The 9,581-nt window shown below is 40.7% G+C and overlaps 1 long non-coding RNA gene across 1 annotated transcript; it reads right to left on the reverse strand.

The window, feature by feature from the left end:
- Positions 1 to 1,641: 1,641 nt before the first annotated feature.
- On the reverse strand, positions 1,642 to 9,056 carry LOC119495323. The gene is made up of 3 exons (XR_005208444.1): positions 8,088 to 9,056; positions 7,700 to 7,833; positions 1,642 to 5,135 (listed from the first exon to the last, which is right to left on the reverse strand). It is a non-coding gene; the product is annotated as an uncharacterized LOC119495323 (long non-coding RNA).
- Between the last annotated feature and the right edge of the window lie 525 nt (positions 9,057 to 9,581).

Here is a 9,581-nt window from a genome sequence, read left to right on the forward strand (position 1 = left end):
ACATTTGGGTGGAGTCTAATAAAATGGTTTGGTAAATGATTTATAAGACCATCAAATAAGATATGAGCTCTAATGATATTTTTCTTATAAAATGGTATGGATCTCTTAAATATTTATTTGTTAAAGATATGTGAACAATAATTGTTTTGGTTGTATGAGAGTTAGAGTATGAGCGGTTCCCTCTTGAGCTACGACACCATGTTTGGGTAAAATTGGCGATTTTGGATGCTCCAACCTTATCTGGCCCGTTTTACCTGATTCCACCTTTGCCAATTAGACTTAATCAATTATCAAAACAGTGAAGTTATATTTTTTTTATAGCCTTTTTTTTTGCTATTTTTTGAAAGAACATGACTATAAAGACTAACCAGCAGCATTTTCTCCAGTGGCTAAATGGCATTAGTTTCAAACTTAATGGAGGACTGAGTGGATGTATGCAGCGGTGGATTAAGGTGGTCAGAGGCTCCTATAGGCTACTCTTTGTATGAGCCCGCCCACCCCCCTACCCTTACTCGTCATGCTTTAACGTTACAAGAAAAAAGTAATTTAGTGGCATGTGTAAAAGCATGCTAGGAATATTACAAGGCCCACACACTCACACTCACGCTCACATTCGGGGAGCACTGGTACACACACACACACACACACACACACACACACACACACACACACACACACACACATTGAGACAGACTTTAATCTAAATATTTTGTCAATTTAGGGATTTTCTTTAGTAGGTCATGACGTTCTTTAAGCTGTTGTGCTTTTTAATTTCTGCGCTCCGTGATCATATTTTCTGTCCAGTAGTGAGGTATTATTTGAAAACCAAATTGGCCTTGTGAACCTGGTCCCATCATGGGGTCAGGTTCATAAGGTCAACTGATGGGTAGATGTGGCCCACACCTATTTTTTATGTTTCTTATGGGCAAATAGGGGTAACGTTTTTTTTTTGTTTTTTTTCTGAATTACATTTAAATGATTAAAAATAATCTGGCCAATCTGGGGCCCTTCCAAACATGGGGCCCCTATAGGCTCCAGTCTAGGCCAGCTTTTGCATTAATCCACCCCCGGATGTAAATCAAATGTAACCTATATGTGCTTTGGTTAAGCGACATCAGTGTCTCAGAAGTTTAAGATGAAGGAGTTTGCAAATCAGTTCAGGGAGATGTATTTAGCCTAAAACCAACCCTAAAGGGATATTTTATATTAGGCTCATACAGCCTAATATCATTTCTAAATATTTCTAGAAAGATTTTTCGTGGACTTGTTTTTTCTCAGTGAAAGATGATTTGTATAAAAAGTCTTAAAGTAGGCTAATGTCGATAATAACATCAAGTTTAAGGCTGATCTTCAGGGACTTCAAGTGTTCTTGTGGTCATTTAAATTAACTTCCAGACACTCGGCAGTGTCAAGAGAACAGTGTGGATATATCCCATTATAATTAATATCCTTGAAGTGGTGTCTAGGTGGCAGAGTGAGTTAGATTCATCCGACAAAATCTCTTCAGCAGAGTAACATTAAGAGATTTAATGAAAGACAGCAAATAATCCAATAATAATCTAAATATAGCCTATAAAAGTGTGTAATACATAAATGATAGTAAAAAACAAACATATTCCAACAGTAGCCTGCAGTGAAAACTATGTGCAAACTGGCCAGCAGCCTCTCTTTGCAACTATTCTTCCACTGTTTCTGCCTTTCCTGCCTGCTCTGTGCACGAATTGTTCTCCTGAACAATGATCCGAGCCGTGCACGCCAACAGTCCGTGCGCACTAAGCGGATATGACATGGGCCACCTCTTTTTACACTTCTTGCCTGTCTCAGACTGGACTCGGGTGTTAACGGGCATGGAGTAATGTCAAAAGCTGCAGTCAAGGATTGGGGGGGGGGGGGTTGTTCATTGCGTGCCATGCAAACACCGCAACAAACAAAAATGCGAGACAATGACAGGATCGCGCGGGTGACACTGTAACCTTCACCCAGACGCACCAAGAGGGGGGGGCACACTTCCTCGATATGGATCTATTGATCAGTTTACCCGCTGAGCGAGAGAGAGAGAAGTTGGTGTAAGGTTATGAGGAGTTAAACGATTGTGACAAGTGTAGATACTTTTCTGATTGCAGCAACTATCATTTCTATCCAATAATGTGCTGCAACATTTAGTGCAGCGGTGAGCGGTGGTACTCGGATCCTTCACTTGAGTCAAGTAATGCCACAGGGTAAAATACTCTGTTACGAGTATAAAAGTTTGGCATACAAAAGTTTGCTTTAGTAAAAGAACAGCATCAGTATCACTAATAAAAATACTGATTATACCTAATATTAGAGTTAGTGAAAGTTAAATGAAGTATTATCAGCAAAATGTACTTCATTTATAAAAAAGTCAATGTACTCATTATGGCCCTTTTCAGTGTGTTTTGTTATATATAACATTTCACTGAAATATTATCTATGATGCATTAACATGCAAGGGGCATATTTAATGTGAAGGTGAGACTTACAACTGTCGAATGGTTTAACCTGTAATATTGCATAATATATCAACATATATCATCATCAATATGTGTATGTAAAATAATAATCTGTCAAGTAGTAACTGTAACTGCCAAATAAATGTTCGGCATACAAAAGTTTAATTAAGTAAAAGAACAGAAGCATTATCATAAATAAAACTAGCCTACTGATTATGCTTAATGGTCATTTTCAGAGTGTTAAACCATTATATATGTACAATATTACTGGAACATTATTATTGACACATTGACATGTAAGCAGTACTTTATGTTTTAGTTGGTTGAAGTGGGTCTATTTCAATTACTCTATATGCTGTTGGATGGTTTAATCTATAAAATTGCATTATATTCTCTTATGGTATCTTTATTATATTTGGCCTGCAGGTAGAAGTATTCAGACACTTATGTAAAAGCAACTATACCACATTGTAAAAATACTACAAGAAACAGTCATGCATTCAAAGTTAAATAAAGTATAAAAGTATTATCAGCCAAATTTACCTTATTTATAAAAATTCAATGTACTCATTATACAGAATGGCCTTTTTCAGTGTGTTTTGTTATGTATAACATATTACTGAAATATTAATGGATTTAATATTTCATTCTCTTTAAATAATTGACTGGAGAGTACCCTGATCAAGATTGTTGTTGTTGTTTATGTAATATCTACTTGTATCTTTTTTATATGTGTAAACGAATCAAATCAAAATCTAACATGCACAGGGCATTTTCAATGTAGTTTGTCGAGGTGAGACTAATCGTACAACTGTTGAATGGTTTAACCTGTAATATTGCATAATATATCATCATCATATACAGTACGTGTATGTAAAAATAATAATCTGTAAAGTAGTAACTTTAGCTTTCAAATAAATGTTCGACACACAAAAGGTTTACTTAAGTAGAAGAACAGAAGCATTATCAGTATATCATAAATAAAACGAACCTACTGATTATGCCTAATGGTCAATTTCAGAGTGTTAAACCATTATATATATACAATATTATACATTTTGTTTGTTGAACGTGTTGTAGTTAATCTGAACCTGCAAAGTAACTAGTAACTAAATCTTTCAAATGAAGGTAGTGGAGTTATAAAGTACAACATTTCCATCTAAAATGTCGCGGAGATGAAGTATAAAGTAGCATAAAATGGAAATACTCAAGTTCCACAGAATTGTACTTAAGTACAGTACTTGGGAACGTTTACTTCCGTGCTGCTTTAACACAGTTTATATCTTATGGTATCTTTATTCTATTTAGATATATTTGGCCTGCTGGGAGAAGTATTCAGACACTTATGTAAAAGCAGCTATACCACATTGTAAAAAATACTCTATTACAATGAACAGTCTTGCATTCAAAGTACAATAAACTACAGTATTATCAGCAAAATGTACTTTATTTATAAAAAGTCCCTGTTTCAGTGTGTTTTATTATGTATAACATATTACTGAAATATTAATGAATTCAATATTTTATTGTCTTTATATAATTGATTGAGGTATATGCATTGGAGAGTGCCCTCATGAACCTCCTCAGAGGTTTGTTTTGCATCTCTCCATCACATTGTTGTTGTTTATGTAATATCAACTTGTACCTTTTTTATATGTGTAAACAAATCAAATCTAAATCTAACATGCACAGGGCATTTTGAATATAGCTGGTCGAGGTGAGACTAATATTACAACTGTTGAATGGTCTAACCTGTAATATTGCATAATATATCATCATCATATACAGTATGTGTATGTCAAATAATCACCTGTAAAGTAGTAACTGTGAAATAAATGCAGTGGAGTAGAAGTACAAGTATTTCTATTTTGAAGTACAGTACTTGAGTAAATGTACTTTTCCACCATTCATTTTCTGTCTGTGTCTCACAGCAGCGCGCTGTTTCCATTCACACAGAGAGCCTTATGATCTTCTCTACCATATCACTAGCTGATAAATAAATAAGAGGCTGTTTCACTACTGAGATGTTCAAATGGAAGAAGGTCAGGTGTTGTGGAGCACGTGGCCAGCCCAGCAGCATATGAACCCGGGTTAAAAGGGACTGAGTGGCCTGAGCGGCCTGGACTGTATATATGCATGCTGTCTGTCTGTCTGTCTGTCTGTGGTTTCTCTCCCACATTAGTGAGCTGTGAGAGCAATATGTCAACCGGAGTAATTACGGCCTGTTAGCTCCGGTGACACCGGGCTTAAGGGCCCATCTCCACGGCTCCTATCTGCATCTAATCAGCCCTGACAGGCGAGTCCCAGACACACCGATTTTCATAGAGAAATTCTGTCAACACTTGTGCTGATGTAACTGTGGCCATAGCGCGCACCTTTAGGCCCACACATGCAGGTGAGCGACTGATGAGTCTTTAAGAGTTGGATGTTGTGATGAGAGGTGGGAGTGGAGGGCTGGAGGGTGAGCATCATATGTAAAGCTCGAGGCACAATATGCATCCATTATATTTATTTCTCCGTCTCTGCCTCTGTCTCCAAATTAATTCATCTACCTGGAAGCGTGAACAGCGGCCTCCTCCAGCGCTGCTGCTCCGTGTCATGTTCATGTTGCTGCAGCTCTTTAACACGGGGGACCAGGCGAGGCGACCGGGTTCAACGGTTACACTGATGGGGAAACAGACGACAGGATGAGAAGATGAGCATTTCATATGAAGTTACCGGCAAAAACAAAGAGGTGGATGAGTGATAACATGATCTTTAGAAACCGTTAGACTATATACATAGCCTACTGTACAATAGGATATACACAGCATACTGTATATGTGGAGGCCTGTCGAGGATAATGCATTACCCTGTGCAAACATATTGTGTTTGTCAGTTCAAGAGACAAATTACAAAATAAAAGAATAAAGGGAGACGTTTCATTTGCCAAATCAGAACTTTATAAGAGGCAAGGCGTGACCTATATTCCGTCACAATGGGTGGCTTTTATTTCATTTGACATATAAATTATAATAATAGGCTACTAAAAATATGCAAATGACTTCATGAAGGCTGAGAGAAAGTGGGATGGATTCAGGAACCCATAAGGTGCACGCACCCATTCATAACTGGACCTTAAGTTCAACTTAAATAATACATCGAAGTTGGATTTGACTTTTAAATTCCTCCCAAAAATGTTGGTGGAAGCCACCTGTTTCGGAAGTGACGACTGGCGGGGTGGGGGGGGGGCCGACCAGACGAGCCTAATTGATTTTTAAGTGGTGTCTCTGTGGGTTAGAGGAGTAAGAGGGGAGTCCACTTCAGGGATCCGCCAAACTCCTCCAGTTTGTACCTGAATTGAGGGTCAGTGATGTGTTGCTGATGCGGCTCAACAAGCCACACTGGGGGCCAGACTGAGGGGGGGGTGGACGGAGGGGCCGGAGCCCGAGCTCAGCTCTGGTGGGTGGGGGGGGGGGGGGGGGGATGGAGGGTGATTATAAATGAACTTACTTCTGCAGAGGCAATAAGCTGACATGTCAAGCCTCATTCAGCAAACAATAGAAGACATATCAGACGGGCACGCAAACACAAACACCCTCATACTCTCTCTCTCTCTCCTCTCTCCTCTCACATTTAGTGACTCCAATGTTTAAAAACGCTGTCAGTTGCAACACATTTCACTTCATAGTCTTGAGGCCACAGTGTGTTCATTTACAGCACAAGTGATGCCTAGGGGTTGCCAATCTTATAAGGAGTATGCACCACCCACCTTCACTCGACACACGCGCACGCACGCACACACACACACACACACACACACACACACACGCACGCATGCATGCATCGTGGACCCGGACTTGCAGAGAAAAAGCGACTCTCCCCGAGTGAGCGGAAGAAAAGGGAGGCCGGCTTGCAGCGCCACTCTTCCAGGGTCTCACACACAAGATCCGGGCGCACGGCTCCATTGAGTACGAGGAGGCTTTTGCATGGAGGTTCATTAGAAGTAACGAGTTGACACAAGGTAAATCTTAATGTTGAGGCGCCTTTCTCTACCGGCCCGGGGAGGAGCCCTCATTAACTGTCGCTAACAACCCGTGTAAATACACTGATTGGACAGCTCCGATACAAGCTCCCAGACCTGCCAGGAAGTCCCCCTAATGAGACCACACAATAAAAACAATAAGAGAAAGGAGAGAGGGAGAGAGGGAGAGAGAGAGAGAGAGGGAGAGAGAGAGGTGTTAAAAACTTTTGTACAAGCTTTGCTATTAAAGTTGGCGCGACATTTACAGATCATTATGACAACACTGTCACAAAAATTGTTCGTTTTTCTGTTTCTTTAATTTGTGTTGTGTTTAGTGTACGCTCTTACAGGCGCACACGGAGGGTGACCTACTGCACTTGTAATTACAAGTGTTAAGTTGGCAACTCTGTCCAGTTGTAAAGTGCAATAACTGACTTAATTGTTTTGCGCTTTGGGTCATCCAATAAATCAAATGCAAAAATGACGTGCGTAATTTTTGCCTTTAAAGGAAACAATAAAATCACATTGTCCCAGCAGCAGGGCATAGGTTATCTGAGAGCAGGAGATAATGCACTGCAAAAAATATCAAAACATTTCAATCTTAATTTTATCATCTTTTTTTCCAAACACGGTGAAATTCTGTCAGTTCTGGTAAAACGGTGATTCCACAATTACGCATTAGAATAATTCTGCAAAAACGTGAAAGCAAAACACAATGTGTCTAATATTTCTCCTTAATAATTAAGGAAATTGCACTGATTCCAAATTGTCATGAAAAAAGTGAAAAAAAATCAATGAATTATCACACATCTCGTTGCCAGGGGTTCACACTTTTTCAACAAGAAACATAATTTCAAAATTCGGTGCTACATTAAATGACTTGTTTAGATTGATACTTCTTACAGTGTAGACCCAGTGTGGTGTCCGTACCGTGGCATGTCCAGAATGGGACGGAGGGGATTGTCCCCGTCCCGACAGCATCACACATCTGCTGTGCAAAGAGGCACAGATTTCCCCGGTGCTCGGTGAATAAAAACGGCAAGTACGGTGCACCAAATTAAAAACGGGAAAAGCCAATTACCTCCTCTTTCAAACTAAAAATGCCCGATGAGCTGATCTGTATCATTTCATGATTTTTTTAAAAAAAAATTTTAAGTGTCCGATAAAATTAGTCGTCGAGCATTAGTGGCAACATCATAGACGGAAACGGGTCAGCTTAACTTACTGGAGCAGCGGTTGGATTTCCATCCTGATCTTGGACCCACTGAGCAGTGAAATAACAGAGGACCAGTGTCACGTCCAGTCCCGAGCCTGAATGGTGACAGTCCGTGGACTGGACCCTCCTCACAGCTCACAGCTCTGCAGGGGACGAAGAAGAGCAAGAAGAAAAGCAAGAGCAAAAAGAAGAAAAGGTAATTCCTGATATGTTTGGTGAAAAAAAACAACCCAGCGTTGAATTCCAACATCATTAAAATAAAATGTCTAGCATGTGAATAATAATTAAAAGTTCTCATGCGCAAAAAATAAATGCATTCGTGCACATGCATATAAAACTAAAAAGAGTCAACTCAGTTTAAAGGAATAACAAAAATGTAAAAGGTGATTTTTTTTACCCGTCGTTGCTCCAAAGTGTCGTCCTGTGTATTGTTGAGATGAATCCAGGATGGAGCAGCAGCCACATGAGTGTGTCCTGTGTTTGCCAGGGAGGGGTGTGCTGCCTTTTGGCCAGCCTCTGCCAAACCGGGGTCAACGAGGGAGCAAGAAATAAAACAAGAGCCTTTTTCTTTCATGCCTTCTTTCTCTTTCCCTCTTACCTTTTACAGTCAACACCTTTTTCTTTCTTTCTCTCAACCGGTCTCCTTCTCTCTCCCTCACTACCACACATGACGTAACATCAGCTTTGTTTATTTGCTCCCCTTATTGGAACGGACTGATAATGAAAATTGACAATTAACCAGTATAGTAACTAAGATTCGTTGCGTGCTGCAAGAACTGTTGGAGACAAATAAAAAGCAGCTTTTTTTCTTTAACAGCAAAAACTGAAAACTAACTAAAAACTAACTTTATTTATGGAAAAGTTTTCTAAACAAAGTTTGACAAAGTGATTTGTAACCAATTAATAGAATAATGTGACACAGGATGAAGGGGGCGTCTCTGTCTGCTTGACCAACATCTTATCAGTGTTTTAGAGCGCAGAATGCTGTTTGTGTTGTGGTGTCTGGAGGTTTGGGCTGTAAGTAAACGGAGAAGACGCTAAATGCTCGGTGCGCATTCACAGCTCTGGTCTCCCGCTGCTCGGAACATTCAGCAAGCCCTCGGATAAACACACAATTACGGCAGGTGAATAAACTTGTTTGGGGGGTGTTAATTACATGCTTAACGTAAACAAAAGCCATGTAAAAGAATGTGAATTAGCACTGGCTTTTTCCCCCTCAATCCCCATTCAGGTTTTACATTTCACCTCTAGTCTTTTCTAGGAGTGATTTCCGAATTGCCTGCGAGGGCTTCTCCCCCCAAACAAGGCTCCTCCAGAACATAATGCTGGATAATACCTGCAGCCAGGGCTTCAATGGGGAGCACCTAAATTGGTGCACCAGGAACCCAGTCAGGTAGGAGGCTTTGCATATTCGGAGTAGTGCTTGCTAAGCCTGCTCTCTCAACTTAATGTTGGGGTCGTGCATGTGTGTGTGTGTGTGTGAGAGAGAGAAAGAGAGAGGGGAAGGGGGTGGGAGGGGGGGGGGGGGGTGATTGGGGAGAGGGGGGGGGGGGGGGGGGGGGGGGGGGGGAGGGTTGTAGGCTAGGAGGTTAGTTTTAACACCAGCATGAAAATACCAGCCTTTACTTCCAGTCCACGGAGCTTTCCAACGGGACAAATTCAAGTGCCACTTGGCATTAGTTGTCGTGAGATTGGTGTAGCAGCGCAGTGGACAGGTTTCATCCTATATATACTACACTACTCCCCCTCACACGCACGCACGCGCACAAAACAAAACGCCTGACCCTGAGACAGGATCATCACAACCCCTACTCTGTATCACACACACACTTAGACACTTGCACAACACGCGTGCACGCCCGCACATGCAGGAATTAAAACCCCTCTTTTG

Source organism: Sebastes umbrosus, chromosome 10 (assembly GCF_015220745.1).
Source record: "Sebastes umbrosus isolate fSebUmb1 chromosome 10, fSebUmb1.pri, whole genome shotgun sequence".
NCBI classification, from domain to species: Eukaryota; Metazoa; Chordata; class Actinopteri; order Perciformes; family Sebastidae; genus Sebastes; species Sebastes umbrosus.